Raw genomic sequence first — 17,402 nt, forward strand, 5'->3', positions numbered from 1 at the left:
AGGATTTGTTGTTGTTGTTGTTGAAGCATAGATAATGACCAAGGGACAATCAGAAGTATAGCAATCTTTGAAATGTGGATTTCATGACATGTATGAAATGAGACGGTTCCCAAAGATATGGACAAAAATAGAAATGTTGTGAAGAGGAAATTGGAATATTTAGGATACATGGTAGGCTGCAAAAAAATCAACTACTTCAATTAATTAAACAAGGGAAGAGTGAAGGAAAATGCAGCACTGAAAGATACATATCCTGATTGACAAATCTATGTGCGTGGTTTGGCAAAAAATACAATGTTCCTGTTCTGGATTCTAAGATCAAAGGAACAAACAGCATTGCAGTTTGCCAACTTCTGGAAGAGAGAGCAGTAAAAGAAGAAGTATAACAATTTTATTCCCTTCCGACTCTGTTATTCTTTTATTCTTTTTTATGATATAATCTGTTATTTTTTTTTGTCTCAAAGAATAGAATAGAATAGAATAGAATAGAATAGAATAGAATAGAATAGAATAGAATAGAACAGAACAGAACAGAACAGAACAGAACAGAACAGAACAGAACAGAATAGAATAGAATAGAATAGAATAGAATAACAGAGTTGGAAGGGACCTTGGAGGTCTTCTAGTCCAACCCCCTGCCCAGGCAGGAAACCCTACACCACTTCAGACAAATGGTTATCCAACATCTTCTTAAAAATTTCCAGTGTTGGAGCATTCACAACTTCTGCAGGTAAGTTATTCCACTTATTAATTGTTCTAACTGTCAGGAAACTTCTCCTTAGCTTTAAATTGCTTCTCTCCTTGATTAGTTTCCACCTATTGCTTCTTGTTCTACCCTCAGGTGCTTTGAAGAATAGTTTGAGTCCCTCTTCTTTGTGGAAATCTCTGAGATATTGGAACACTGCTATCATGTCTCCCCTAGTCCTTCTCTTCATTAAACTAGACATACCCAGTTCCTGCAACCGTTCTTCATATGTTTTAGCCTCCAGTCCTCTAATCATCTTTGTTGCTCTTCTCTGCACTCTTTCTAGAGTCTCAACATCTTTTTTACATCATGGCGACCAAAACTGAATGCAATATTCCAAGTGTGGCCTTACCAAGGCATTATAAAGTGGTATTAACACTTCATGTGATCTTGATTCTATCCCTCTGTTTATGCAGCCCAGAACTGTGTTGGCTTTTTTGGCAGCTGCTGCACACTTCTGGTTCATATCTAAATGGTTGTCCACTAGGACTCCAAGATCCCTCTCACAGTTACTACTATTGAGCAAGGTACCACATATACGGTACCTGTGCATTTTGTTTTTCTTCCCTAAATGTAGAACCTTGCTTTTTTCACTGTTGAATTTCATTTTGTTAGATAGCGCCCAATGTTCAAGTCTGTCAAGATTCTTCTGTATCTTGAGCCTATCTTCTGGAACATTGAGAAGAGATACCAGATCATTTCTAGCTTTGCTGAACATGCATTTTAGATGCTTATTTCCTCTGTCCCATCACCATCCTCTTCTTCCTTCTATCCTAAACACCAATCCTTTCCCACCAACATATTCCTTGCAATTATCTTTTTGTAATCTTTTTTTAAAAAATTTATTCGGAAGATTAAAATATACAAAAGCCAAAAGAAAAAAATGTAACAGAGACAAAACAAAACTAGACAAAAGCATTAAAAAGTAAATTAAAAAGAACAAAAGGCAAAAACACACATTTACTTGAACACTGACAAATCTATTGCAACAGTAATAGCTCCCCCCTTTGCAAAGGAGGTTCAAAAATTTATAAAATTGTACATCTGGTTGCTACCCAATTGACCTGTCATATTTCTTATAATTATCTGAGAGACTTAAACAGGGAAAACAGAGATTCCTAGGAACCTCTGTCTTTCTCCTAAACACCAGTGGTGGAATGCTGCTTGTTTAACAACCGGTTTGGTGAGTGTGCACTTTGTGCACATGTGGGTCTAAGGCGTTTGCATGCAGCGCTGAAAATGGAGCATTTAGAAGCTCAGCTGTTTACTTTCCAAGTCAGCAATGGTAAGTAGAACAGTGGGGGGGGAGGAATCAGCTGTGCTGCGTGATTGAAATGAGCTACAAAGCAGAAAATAAAGGACAGGATAGAGTGGGAGTGGGTGTGCAGGGCCAACTGATTGTCAGCACTACCAGTTCACCTGAACCGGCTGAATACCACCTCTGCTAAACACCCACTCCTTTGCCCCACATAAATGGGAACAAATATGAAAAGCAATGGACCTTCTATGGATCAGAGAACTCCTCAGTACTTCAACAATAAGTATTTGCCAAGTCATTTAGAAGATTAATGTAGAGACTTCTTCTTTCAGGGTCAAAAACTCCTCCGTCTAATAAAACTAACATTTACAACAGATACGAAAATCTCTGCTAACTCAATTAACATGAAATGTCTACAATGAGATGCTTGTTTTGTGAGATGGGTCGGTGGCTATATAAATTTGACCAATACATAAAATAAATAAACAAATAAGACCTGTCGTTTGCCTGAAAGTCACTGAAGCTTTTCATTAATACCTTCTTCATGCTGAAATCCGGCAGTTTATTGAAAGAAGAGTAAGAAGGGGAAAAAAAAGAAACGATTTCTGTTTTATTGTTGACTGTCGTATCTCTCATTTTACGGCAAACATTGTAAGTCACTTAAAGCATCAAATCACTCTAATTGCATCTCTGCCATTGAAGGGCATTTTCTCCCCCTCTCCTCTTCAAAGCTGACTCCAGCATTTTTTGATAGCGCACTGCAGAAGATTTTATTGACCAATGAAGAAACATCATGAAATACATTTCCATCTCTCCAATATTGATTTAAGTCAAGTCTGGTAATCATATAAAAGAAAAAGATTGTAGAGTATGCCAGAACCAAAAGGGTACTGAAATGGAAAACTAAAAACTAGTGTTTTTCAGATAGACCTCTTTTGATCTAAATAACATGTCAAACTCAAAAGAACCAAGCAGAGACACATACATGCATATAGAAATGCTAAAGATTTTTTTAAAGGAAGATAAAACTAATACAAACTAACATGAAGAAAACGGAAGAAATCAAACAGAAAGCTGAAAGTGCAAGAAGGGAAAAAAATGTAATAGAAGGATAAGAAGAAAAAAGACATGAAGAAGTAACTTCCAATCTTCTTTACAGCTCTTCTAAGTACAATTATAAATTGATGGATGGTTAAAAACATAACATTCTTTCTATCAGCTATTCTGTCTGATCATCAAAATCATAAATTCATTTTTTTCCTGTTTTGTGCAAAAAGTCTCTGAGGCAGGGGTGAAATGTTCCCGGTTCGGACCGAATCGCCTGAACCTATAGCGATGGCAGTGGGTAGTTTGGAAAACCGGTAGCAAAAATCCCTCCCCCCCCCATACCCACCTGAGCCGCACGATCATCAGAGGCTTTTTTTTTTAACTTTTAAAAGCATTTTTTCTACAACCTCTTTGGCTGAAAAAATGCTTTTAAAAGTTAAAAAAAAAGTCTCTGATGATCGCGCAGCTCAGCTGGGATCGTCAGAGCCTTTTAAAAGCATTTTTTCTACAACCTCTTCAGCTGAAGAGGTTGTTTAAAAAATGCTTTTAAAAGGCTCTGACGATCCCAACTGAGTTGCCTGATCGTCAGAGCCTTTTAAAAGCATTTTTATACAACCACTTCGGCCTAATAGGTTGTAGAAAAAATGCTTTTAAAAGTAAAAAAAAAAGTTGGCCACGTCCACCCAGTCACATTATCCCCCATCAAGCCACGCCCACAGAACCGGTAGTAACAAATTTTACATTTCACCACTGCTCTGAGGGATTTCCAGTCAGCAATAAATGTAGATGCTGTCTTTTCTTTGATCAAAGACATCAATTTAGCCATTCCAACATTCCATCATCTTCACCAACCATTCCTCCATTATGGGTAGTGCCAACTCTTTCCATCATTGTGCATACCATAATCTTTTACATGTAGTTATCACATAAAGAAACAAAGCTCCATAACATTTTTCCAATAGATTTTTCTATCAGTCCCAAAAGAAAAACCTCTTCTCTCAATTGTATATTAATCTGTGAAATTCTATCAATTAGTGTTTGTATTTAAATCCAGAATTTTCTAGGTTTTTTTTCATGCATCTACCATACATAATAAAATGTCTCACCTTGCCATTCACATTTCCAACCGAAGTGTGAAGTGTCTATACATTCTGGACAATATTTTCTGGTGACATATAATCTAAGGTACTGTATATAACATGTTATAAAAATTGACTTTAAGATCATAAAGGTAAAGGTTCCCCTGCACATGCCTGCTAGTCATTTCCGGCTCTAGGGGGCGGTGCTCCTCTCTGTTTCTAAACCTAAGAGCCAGCGCTGTCCGAAGACGTCTCCATGGTCATGTGGCCGGCATGATTAAATGCCAAAGGTGCACAGAACACTGTTACCTATCCACCACAGGTGGTTCCTATTTTTCTACTTGCATTTTTTACGTGCTTTTGAACTGCTAGGCTGGCAGAAGCTGGGACAAGTAATGGGAGCTCACTCCATTACACAGCACTAAGGATTCGAACTGCTGAACTGCAGACCTTCTGATCAACAAGCTCATCATCTTAACATCCTTTCAACCATGTATTTTCTCATTGCTCCATCTGTATACAGTAGCCAAAAAATTTAGCCCAATTTCTCATACATTCTTTCACTATTTCAAATTTCAATAAAAGTTCATACATTACACAAATACATGTTCAACATTTGTACACAATTCTATTTCAAACTCTTCCAAATTGCAACCTTTTACAGTGCTCAAAACCAAAAACACCTTTGCCTCCTTTAAATAATTCTAATAATTGCAAATAAGAAAACCATTGGGAATTACATCCCTGTGCCATCTATTCTTCTCTTGCTTTTATTTTATATCTCTCTTAACAAAATTATCATATATCAGGATAGTTTAGCTACTTATTTTTCCTATTATTTCTCATTTGTAAGATGCTTCTTGTGCTGGGATCCACAAAGATCTTTTCTGGCAGAACGAATTTGTATTTATTCCATATTCTCAATAATGCACATCTAACCCATTGACTTTTAAAATCCACTTTAACTTTAACTTTACCATACCACCAATATCCATGCAACCCAATCTCAGATAATGTTCTTTTAATTCCAAAAGCTTTCTATTCCTTAGCAGCACCCACTTTTTCCTCCAAATCAAACAGCAAACTGCAAAATAATATTTCAGATTGGATAAACCCAATTTCCCTCTTTCCTTTGCATCTTCTAACACTTCATTTTTAACTCACATTTTCTCCTGCCACACAAATTTAGATATAGCCTTCTGTCACTGCTTAAATGGTGCATCAGTTGTCAAAGCAGGCATTGTCTGAAATAAAAATCTCATGCTAGCAAAATATTCATTTTTATCATAGAAATTCTTCCCAGAAATGACAATTGTTATTTTGCTCATTTTACCATGTCTTTTAAAATTTCATGCCATGTCTTAACATAGTTATTTTTTAAGTAAGATACCGATCATATTTGTCATAGTCCTACTCAAATATTTTACTTCCGTCTCAATATTAAAAGCTCTTTTATTTATCCATTCTATTTGATCTTCTATTTTCGTGATTTCGTTAACATCCTCATCTTCTGTTTCTTGACTTTTAAACCTGGTAATGCACCAAACTTTTTCAGTTTTCCAGTAATGAAATTTATGAATTTATTAAATTTATTTATGAATTAATTAAATTAAAGAAATTTCCTAACAGTAACAACAATTAATCAGTGGAGTGGCTTGCCTTCGGAAGTTGTGGCTGCTCTACAGTGGTGGGTTCCAACTGGTATTACCACCAGTTCTCTTTGCGCACGCCAGGGGTGGGTTCTACTCACCTTTATTACCGGTTTGCAATGGGGCCACGCACATGCGCAGAAGCATTCTGATGACGTTGGGGTTGGTGGGCGGAGCCTCCCTCTGGTTTTACTACTGGTTCTATAGAATCGGTCCAAACCGGGAGCAACCCACCACTGGCGCAAGCGCTTTGCGTGTTTCAGACATTGTACAATCCCCCTAGCAGCATCGCTGAAACTGATAAAAATTCATGTACTCATAAAACCAATTGGTCGGCTGACCCAGGACTCCTGTTGGTTCTGTTCATCATTAACCAACTTTCCAATCAGCCTCCATGTTTCCAGTGTCTTTCTCCCAGTTTGGAACTGAACCAGAGGGATTTTCATTCCAACACCACCTATGTGACATAATCAGAGCTTATTTTTATAAGTCTGGTTTCATTTTTGGCAATGCCTAAACTCAGGGGTCAAACTCAAGTACTGTGGGCCACATCCAGCCCACAGAGTGCTTAGATCTGGCCCATGGGGTCATCAAATCAAATCAAATCAAATGGGGTGATCAAATCTTACCGGCTCAAGGTTGACTCAGCCTTCCATCCTTCCGAGGTGGGTAAAATGAGGACCCAGATTGCTAGGGGGCAATATGCTATTTAGTATACTGTCTTTGGTGTAAGCCGCCCAGAGTCCTCGAAGAGTGGGCGGCATAGAAATAATATTAATATTAATATTAATATTAATATTAATATTAATATTAATATTAATATTAATATTAATATTAATATTAATATTAATATTAATATTAATATTAATATTAATATTAATATTAATATTAATAATAATAATAATAATAATAATAATAATAATAATAATAATAATAATAATAAGGCTGCCCTGGAAACAGTGAAGGACTGGCCCGCAGTGCCTCTGGCAGCGAAAATAGAGCTCAGGGAGTCCGCACACAGCCCCCATGAGGTCTGTTTTCAGCCACGACAGCCTCCTGCAGCCCTTCGCCAGCAAAAACGGAGCTCAAGGGGGCCATACGTGCCCCCCCTGAACTCTGTTTTCACTGGCAGAGGGCTGCAGGAGACCTTTGCAGCCAAAAATGTTGAATTATGTCAAACTGGCCACGCCCACCCTGGCCATGCCTTCTCCCCCCCTCCCCCAAGGTCAAACACAACCCTGATGCGGCCCTCAATGAAATCAAGTTTGACACCCCTGGCCTAACTGATCAGACTAAACCTAGTGATCTTAAGAAGCATGTATTTGATTCACAAAGGAAAGCTGTTATACCTTTATTATGAACGAAACACCCAGAATACAAAAATACTTAAAATATCAAATATAAACCACATTTCCATTCCATCTGCGAGGCTTTAGGTTGTAGAAGACTGCTCTGGGTTCAAGTCTAATGTGGGTACTAGTGCTCATTAACCTTCAGGCCATTCTTGCAAAGTCTGAAAGATGTTTCACCACAACCCAGTATAATATCAGATAAGCGGTTTAAGCAGAGGCAATTGTTTAGCAGCTTTGAATATCAATTAAATTCAACATACAAAAGAGAAGATGGCTTGTCTGTTCCTCTTTCTGCTAGATTGTACACAATACACAGGGAAGATCTTCTATTGAACTTTCTGTCACTTGAGTAAATGAAGGCACAAAAAAATCCAAACTGCCATCCATTTTTGAAGCCTCGTATTTTTTTTTTTATGAAAGCTGATGCTGTTGTAATAGTTCTTCAAAGATAGATGACATTATTTTCTATGGTCTTTTGCAGGGACTGAAAAAAGACTATTGCTTTTCCCATTCAAAGTGTGAAATTTGTATGGGCAGAGAGTCCTGTGTATCACATAAATACAACTTAAACCACTTATTAAAATATAAATCCTACCTTATCCTTGCAGCAAAAGGCAGCAGGAATTCAAAACTTCAGAGCTACAGTAATGGACAACAGCCACTTCAGTGAAGAAACAAAGCATCTAGGGAAACATATCATGATTTTTTTGAAACTCTTCTAAAGTAAGATGTCACATGGTATCAGTGGTGGGTTGCCCCCGGTTCGGACCGGTTCTATAGAACCGGTAGTAAAACTGGCTAGAGGCTCCGCCCACTGACCCTGATGTCATCAAAACGCTTCTGCACATGCACAGAAGCTTCTGCGCTTGCGCAGAAGAATGCGCGCATGTGCGAGCAAAGCAAGCGCACACACGCGGCCCCATTGCGAACTGGTAGTAAAGGTAAGTAGAACCCACCCCTGCATGGTATATATATTTGGCACAGACCGGGCAGCTCTGTAGTCTATACTTTTAAATACAGAGTCTTGGAGTCCATTGGCCTTAGTTTTTACTCCTCTATGATTTAAAAAAAAAAACCTGTTAAACGTTCATTTGTTAAATTTAGGCATAGCATAATTAGACTACAAAAATCTGGACAGTCGTTAGATGGAAGCACAGAGATACAACAGACTCTTTGACATCATCTAGTGATCATTCTGGGAACACAATGGCTCAGTGGCTAAGACGCTGAGCTTGTCGATCAAAAGATCGGCAGTTCAGCGGTTCAAATCCCTAGTGCCACGTAATGGGGTGAGCTCCCATTACTTGTCCCAGCTTCTGCCAACCTAGCAGTTTGAAAGCATGTAAAAAATGCAAGTAGAAAAATAGGGACCACCTTTGGTGGGAAGGTAATAGCGTTCCATGTGCCTTTGGTGTTTTGTCATGCCAGCCATGTGATCACGGAGATATCTTCGGACAGCGCTGGATCTTCGGCATAGAAACAGAGATGAGCACCGCTCCTAGAGCCAAAAACAACTAGCACACATGTGCGGGGGGAACCTTTACCTTTACCTTAGTGATCATTCTAATTTTGCAACTGGCATGCCTACTTACATCTCTTTGGATCTGGTACCCTGCCCAATATCATACATGTGGATGACTGGGAGAGAAAACTCCACCTCCTGTCCCACAGCCTTCCTGTCCCACAAAACAGCAGTCATCCTCAAGGGATGATACTTGGGAGGTTAAGTTAGATGGATAAGAGAAGATGATGGTGAAAGACACAGTCAGTCCTTCTCCTAGAATCTCAAAGATGGTCTTGGTGAAACAATGCAGAGAAAAGCTATTGAATGTTAAAAAACATGCTTTAAAGCTAAGAAACAAAGGAAAGCACTAGGAAGAACCTCAGATTTACATTTTCCCAAGTTCCCTAGAGTATAAGGAAGAGAGAAAGGAGGCTTTGAAGATCCTTTTTCTATCATCTATATCAATATATCATTCTTCCAATGAAACTTATAGAGTCAGTTTCCTGGCCCATCTCGTAGGGTTGACATCAGAACTAAGCTGAAAGCTGTCCAGGAAGAATCTTCAGCTGACAATGTGTATAGTTTGAAGCGAGTTCAATTGGCACATATTATTTTATAGGAAATATATTATGGGCATTATGTGTTATAATTTTTAAGAGGATTAAGGGAAGAAAATACCTTGCATTGGGTCAGTAGTTTCCGATTCATGAGTGGTGCACAACGTGGAGAGTCCTGAAGCTTCTGGATACTCTTCAAGGGCAGCCTCATGTAGACTATGATATAGCCATCCTTTTGGGAGGTGACCAGGACATGAATAGATGTGAGCAGAGTCTCATGATCCAGGAATGGGTGCAATTGGGATGCAATATGAAGTTGGGCAAAGGCCCTCTTTTGATTTGAGATTGATTTGATTTGATACAGACTAGGACTCATTGCTGTTAGCAGGGTGAGAAAAGTGTAACTATCTCACTGGAAGGACAGAAGGTGTTTGTAGGCCTGTGCACCTATTTTTAAGAAATGGGGGAAAGATGTGGTTAAATCAATTAAACCACAAAACATTGGCACAAATATGGGGACTTTTGTTACAATGATTTGGTGACTTCAGAAGACAGGTTCTGAGTAGATAACCATCTTTAATAACTCCTGGAAAGAACGAATTCTTCCATTTGTGGTCAAAAGGATAAAATGAAAAAATGAAAAAAAGAAAGTTTCTTCCCAGCAAAGATGTCCAGGAGATAATCACACGGACCTCATGGGTGCCTATTGATTGTATAAGAGTGTTCGCAATTCTGTTTGTACAAAAAACTTTTTTTTTTCTCAGTTTGCCCCTGAGAGATCACTTCTATATGACATATTTGGAACTGAAAGATGAAATCAAGGAAATGGATTCTGGGCAAAGTTGAATTTTAAAACCCTTTATTTCAAAATTGAAGAAGTTATACTGCAATCACAATTATAGGGTTTTCCATCTCTTCCAAAACCAGAACACTGGAATTGTTTTGGACAATTAGATAGCTTCTCTAACAGCTTGCCCTCATTTTACAAAGCAACAAGGAACTTTGGCCAGTATAGAACAATTTAACAGGGATCAAAGACAGAAAGTGGGTCTCCCCCCCCGACCAGCAGCTAAGCCAACTGAGCCATAATTATTTGTATGCTGCTTACTCAAAGGACTCTAGGTAGCTAACAAGATGCTGTCATTCAACATCAATAAAACCAATAAAGCATTAACAATCTTTTCAAGGCCTGCCATTGTCTTCCATCCAAACCGCATTCTCCAAATGCCAGATGGAAGGGATGGCTTTTGACTTGCTTCCTAAAGGATAAAAGGCAAGATGAAGCTCAGGGTGTAAGGCAGGGGTATCAAACTCAAGGCCTGTGGATGTTTAGATCTGGGCCACAGGGCCACCCTGGAAACAGTGAAGAACCAGCCCGCAGTACCTCTGCCAGCAAAAATGGAGCTTGGGAGGGCTACTCATGGCTCTCCTGAGCTCTGTTTTTGCTAGCAATGGGTTGCAGGAGGCCATCACAGCAAAAACGGAGCTCAGCAGGGCCGTAAGCAGCCCTCACAAGCTCTATTTTCATTGGTAGAGGGTTGTAGGAGGCTGTTGCAGCCAAAAACGGAGCTTGGCAGAGTGCTCAGGCCGCCACAGGTGCCCCCAACATGAGTGATGTTGAGCTGGCCATGGTCACCCCAGCTACACCCCCAATGCCGGCCCCTCCAAGTTCAACACAACTCTGGTGCAGCCCTCAATGAAATAGAGCTTAACACCCTTGGTGGAAGATATTCCAAAGGGAACAGCTTCCCCTAAGAATACCATTCTCTGGATCATCATCCCTCTGATATCCTTTGGGGTGGCACCCTATATTCTCAACCAGACAATATAGCAGGGGTAAAATGCTCCCGGTTCGGACCGGATCGCCTGATCCGGTAGCGATGGCGGCGGGTGGTTTGGAGAACCAGTAGCAAAAATCCCTACCCCCTCTCCCATGCCCAGCTGAGCTGCATGATCATCAGAGGCTTTTTTTTAAATTTTTAAAAGCATTTTTTCTACAACCTCTTTGGCCAAAAAAAATGCTTTTAAAAGTTAAAAAAAAGCCTCTGATGATCGCGCGGCTCAGCTGGGATCGTCAGAGGCTTTTAAAAGCATTTTTTTCTACAACCTCTTGGGCCGAAGTGGTTGTAGAAAAAATGTTTTTAAAAGGAAAAAAAAGCCTCTGGCGATCAAGCAACTCAGCTGGGATCGTCAGAGGCTTTTAAAAGCATTTTTTTCTACAACCTCTTTGCTGAAGAGGTTGTAGAAAAAATGGTTTTAAAAGTAAAAAAAAAAAGTTGGCCACGCCCACTCAGTCACATTACCCCCCCCCCATCAAGTCACGCCCACAGAACCCGGTAGTAACAAATTTTACATTTCACCACTGCAATATAGGGTAGACAAATACTACCCGTCTTAAAAGTAACAAGGCTTCCAATTATATGGGGCTTTATAGGCAATATCTGGCATCTCAAATTGGACCCAAAACTCTGGGCTAGCTACAACTTCCAAATCATCTTCAAAAATGGTCCCACATAAAGTAAATTGCACCTAGCTATGTCCCAACTTCTTTGATTGGTCAAACATGAAAACATTTTTGCATATATTTATTTATTTATTTATTTATTTATTTATTTATTTATTTATTTATTGGTTCGATTTATATGCCGCCCTTTTCCAGAGACTCAGGGTGGCTTACAATGTGTTAAGCAATAGCCTTCATACTTTCGTATATACCTGCTTAGTAGGGCTTTCGCTACCCCCCACAAGCGGTGTTCTTTTTTATACAAAGTCAGCTTATTGCCCCCACAAACCGGGTCCTCATTTTACCTACCTCGAAAGGATGGAAGGCTGAGTCAACCTTGAGCCTGGTGAGATTTGAACTTGCAGGAATTGCAGGCAGCTGGTGTTACTTAACAGTGCTTTAGTCTGCTGCGCCACCAAGGCTCTTTTATATATATTATGGGCTTGTAAGGCTAGAATAAATTGGAATAAAAACAAAGAACAAAGGTAGCTAATCATTATGTGCAGTACATTCCTGGAGATGTTGGATTTACTTGCCTAATCCCTTGGAATAGAGAAACTTGCTTGTATAAATGTTAGATTTTAGGCTTATATGTAGACCAGTCTGCAAAAGAAGAAAAAGATCTTTATCCTTCCATGATTGAAAGGCAAATATTTATGCTTGCACTACCTAAATAAGCTTTAAAATGTCAATATTCAACATTTTTTTTGTTGACTCTTTTCTAAAAGAAAGGAAAGTGTGAACAGCTGAGTCCATCTCAACAAGCTGATTCTGCCTCGATTTGGAAGTTAAAGTGTGACCCCACTAGTACTTAAAAGGGAGAGACAATTGAGGAAAGCAGAGCTGTAGCGTAGGATGGGCATTTTTTAAAAGGCAGCAATGGCAAAGAACTTCTATAACTCAACCTACAACCTACTTAGAATAGAATAGAATAGAATAGAATAGAATAGAATAGAATAGAATAGAATAGAATAGAATAGAATAGAATAGAATAGAATAGAATAGAATATCAGAGTTGGAATGGACCTTCAGACAAGTGGTTATCTTCTTAAAAACTTCCAGTGTTGGAGCATTCGCAACTTCTGGAGGCAAGTTGTTCCTTCTTCTGGAGAACAAAGGAGCCTTCAAAGAAAGAGTTGAGAAAGGAGCATGCAACCCCGTGGGAACATTCCTAGACTTCATTGGACAATGGGAAGAGCCCGTGGTGATGCAGTGGTTAGAATGCAGCACTGCAGGCTAATTCTGCCCACTGCCAGCAGTTCAATTCTCACCAGGCTCACAGAGGACCCAGCCCTCTGTCCCTCCAAGGCTGGCCAAACTTCCTGCTTCTTACCTACATCTTAGTAAACTAAAAAAAAATGTAAAATAGATACCATCACCACCAGATGTATTTGTAACGTGGTGGCTCAGTGGCTAAGATGCTGAGCTTGTCGATCAAAAGGTCGGCAGTTCAGCAGTTCGAATCCCTAGTGCCGCATCACAGAGTGAGCTCCCGTTACTTGTCGCAGCTTCTTCCAACCTAGCAGTTCAAAAGCACGTAAAAAATGCAAGTAGAAAAATAGGGACCACCTTTGGTGGAAAGGTAACAGTGTTCCGTGCACCTTTGGCGTTTAGTCATGCCAGCCACATGACCACAGAGATGTCTTTGGACAGCGCTGGCCCTTCTACTTTGAAACAGAGATGAGCACCGCCTAGCACATATGTGCGAGGGATCTTTTACCTTTACTCTTTAAGAAACCGTACTCAACAAGTAATCCTTAATAGTACTACATCTACATGGAGGCAAGTAAGCATTAGGGTATCTCAAGGTTCTGTTTTAGCCCAGTATTGTTTAATATCTTTATAAACAATCTAGATGAGGAAATGGAACTCATCAAATTTAGAGATGACATTAAGCTGGCAGGAACAGCCAACACCCCAGAACATAGTATCAAGATCTAAATGGATCTCAACAGACTTGAACACTGGGCCCTATCTGGGCCCTGAAATTCAATGGAGAGAAAGGTTCTACATGTAGGCAATAAAAATCAAATGTACAGGTACAGATTAGATGAAATTTGGCTTAATAGCAATAACTCTGAGAGGGATCTTGGAGTCCTAGTGGACAATCACTTAAATATGAGCCAGCAGTATATGGCAGCAACTAAAAAGGCCAATACAATTCTAGGCTGCATTAACAGAGGGATAGCATCAAGATCACATGAAGTATTAGTATCACTTTGTAAAGCCTCCAGGCTTGGAAGGCTGCATCCAGTTTTGGTTAACGACAATATAAAAAGATGTTGAGATTCTGAAAAGAGTGCGGAGAAGAGCAACAAAGATGATTAGGAGCCTGGAGGCTAAACAAATAAAAGAATTGTTGCAGGAATTGGGTATGTCTAGTCTAGTAAAAAGAAGAACTAGGGGTGACTTGATAACAGTGTTCCAATATTTGAGGAGCTGCCACAAAGAAAAGGGGGTCAGCCTATTTATCCAAAGCACCTGAAGGCAAGACAAGAAACAATGGATGGAATCTAAAGAAGGAGAGAAGCAACCTAGAACTCAGAGACATTTGCTAATAGCGAGAACAATTAACCAGTGGAATGCTTTGCCTTCAGAAGTTGTGGGTGCCCCATCACTTTAGTTTTTTAAGAAGAGACTGGACAGCCATTTGTCTGAAATGGTATAGGGCAGGGTTGTCAAATTTGCAGCGGCAGGTCGGATGCATCATGTACTGGCCACGCCCACCCCTAGTTTAGCGAAGGGGGGAAAGTTGCGATACATCATGTGATGACAATGTGATGCTGCGAGTTTCTGAGTTCCACAAGAAAATGGGACGATTATGTCAATGTGGTCATTGGGTTCTACACTTGACTTGAAGGAATCTTTGGCTGTAATCAGTATCCTCAATGGTTAAGTGGAACCAAGTAGAATGGCCTTGAAAATCCACAGAGGACAAACCTAGTAGAAAATCATTGATATCATTGCTTGCACCATTCTGATCAGTGGTGGGTTCCTCCCGGTTCCACCCTGTTCCGCCGAGCTGGTAGCGGTGACGATATGATGTCACTGAACCGGTTCTGTCCCCCCGCCCACCCCCCCACCCCCCCCCCACATTATTCTTACCTTTTAATTGTTCCCACCCCCAATCTATTGCTGCCTCCTGAGTCCCAGTTGATGGCTAGAGGGAAAAAAACTGTTTAAACTCCTGCCGCGGGGCTTCAAAGGGCCACCCTACAGCTGATCAGTGGTAAAAGAAAACAAATGGGTAGACCGGTCCCTGCAAAAATAAATGGGTAGACCAGTGCCTGAGAAATACATGAGTAGATCAGTGCCTGCAAAAATAAATGGATAGACCAGTGCCTGCAAAAATAAATGGGTAGGTCGGTACAGCTCTGCAAGCAGTTAAAAGCCTGGTAGACCAGTACTCTGCTAAATCCTAAATAATTGTCACATGACCATCAAGCCATGCCCACAAAATAAGCCATGCCCACAGAACCGGTAGTAAAAAATTTTAGAACCCACCCCTGATTCTGATCCTTCTCAGAACTCAAGAGATTAAAGGTTTTGGGGGAGAATCCATCTGTTGGTCACAGAATGTTTACAACATTGCTTTGGCTGTATAGGACGGGAAGCTCCTTCAGAGTAACCAGGGGTGAAATGCTCCCGGTTCGGACTGGTTCAGTGAACCGGTAGCAATAGCGGCCGGTGGTTCAGATAACCTGTAGCAATGGTGGCTCAAGGCTCTTCCCACCCGCCCAATCATCATTATTTCCTGGTTTTAACCAGGAAGTAACCTGTTTTTTACCCTCTGCGCATGCGCAGAAGGGTTTGTATGTGTGCAGAGGGTCCAAGCGCACACATAACATGTGTGTGCAGCACATGCACTTCCGAACTGGTTGGGAAGGTAAGTAAATTTCACCCCTGAGAGTAACCATGTGTTTTTTGGCGGGTGTGTTTCAAAGCAAATAGCTGAAATACTGCCAATTACTTGAGAACAACTTCATTGCAGGCTTATGGCAATATTATCTAAACCACACGGAAAATAATGAGAAAGTCCTTGTGATCCCCTCTTGATTTTACATCACATCTTGCCTTACATTGCCCACACATTCGGAAAGAAGGTAATTAATCTTCATGATTCAACTTAATGTGAAAAAAGGGGAAGAGGTTCAGAATGAATGAATCATAGCCTTTGGGAAGTTACCTGTCAGACATAACTAATTAAAAAGTGAAAGCTAGACTTCAACGTTTTTATCAGTTACAAGCATTTTACCTTTCAACGGATTTCTTCATGCTAATGGCTCATGAGCTTCCCAGTGCTAATTAAGCAGTGGTGGAAATGGATTGTGTGTTACAAGGAATCCACAATTGACTTACAACCACAAGTGAGACACAAATTTACATTGCTAAGGAAGGCAGTTGTTAAGTGAGTCGCACCACATTTTACAACCTTTTTTGTTTTTGCTACAGTTGTTAAGTGAATCATGCATTTGTTAACTGAACCTGGCTTCCCTCATTAACTTTGCCTGTCAGAAGCTGGTTGGGAAGGTTACAAAGGGGGGATCACATGACCTTGGGACAGTGCAACTGTCATAAGTACATGCCAGTTGCCAAGTGCCTGAATGTTGATCATGTGACCATGGGGATGCTGCAATGGTTGTAAGTGTGAAAAACGGTGGTAGGTTTTTTCAATGCTGTTGTAATTTTGAACAAATGACTGTAGGTCAAAGACCAGCTGTATAGAAGTCGAGAGAGAGAACTGTAATTCTAATGGAGGATTGGAAGAACTTTTAGGAAACTTGGAACCAATCCCATTGCAGAAAGAAATTTAAAAAAAACTTTTACAGGAAGAGTGCTATGTGGCTTGGTAAGAAAACAAAGCTTGGGAAAGGATGAATTCTGTAAGACTGGATCTTTCTTATTGGCACTACTAAATCCTGAATCATTTCCCTTTGTGACACATCCAAAAGATGTATTTTTCTAATCGGGGTGCTTCTGATAATCAAAACATCTCTCACCAGCTGTGAAATTAGCCCTACTATCTGAAATATGGGTGGTATATTTCCGCTGGCTTATCGAAACCATGGAAAAGGGCATTCATTTGGAACTGAAAATATAGCACTCATTTGATAAGAGCAGCCATTTAATGCAATGAATGCAAAACATTAAAAGCATCTTTAGAAGAGTATTAACAACATAAGCTGATTAATACGTGCTAATTAAAGGCAACCTAACTATTTACATCTGCAAACATACAAATGCAGAACATGAAATGCCATCTCCAATGTACAAATGACTGCCTATTTTCAGCCTGTTCCTGGGGGTTAATAGAAGCTCCTTCAAATTAAAGAGATTTCTATTTAATCTTAATTTTAATTGCTGGAGCTATAAATTAGCAGAGAAATTGGCCACGTTAACAATAAAGGGAACATTTGGAGTGGAGATCTATTTATACTGTAATTAGTAAAAACTAGACCCATTCTTGCGGAAAGCTAATAGAGATTTCTGCCTTAAGTCTAAGTAAAATCTCATAGAAACTTACAGTAATTATATGTCAACTGATGTCATTTTATCAGAAGGATAATTCTAGTTTTATCTAATTGCAGCATCAACAATCTTTCATAAGAGAAAAACTTCCATTCCAATGGCTATAAATAAACCCCTCAAAATATTAATGATGATTGTCTATCCCAATTATTGTATGTGTGTGTGTGTATTCTTTAAAC

General features: G+C 39.8%; 1 long non-coding RNA gene across 3 annotated transcripts in view; it reads right to left on the reverse strand.

Moving 5' to 3' along the window:
• LOC117670630 (uncharacterized) overlaps positions 1-17,402 on the reverse strand; it is a 149,461-nt gene that overhangs the window by 129,962 nt on the left and 2,097 nt on the right. For all 3 annotated transcript variants that reach the window (XR_009620249.2, XR_004592666.3, XR_004592665.3), the window contains exon 2: positions 7,726-7,813. This is a non-coding gene — a long non-coding RNA (uncharacterized LOC117670630). The remainder of the gene's footprint in view (positions 1-7,725; positions 7,814-17,402) is intronic.

Source organism: Pantherophis guttatus, chromosome 6 (assembly GCF_059756535.1).
Source record: "Pantherophis guttatus breed Tessera chromosome 6, ASM5975653v1, whole genome shotgun sequence".
Lineage (NCBI taxonomy): Eukaryota > Metazoa > Chordata > Lepidosauria > Squamata > Colubridae > Pantherophis > Pantherophis guttatus.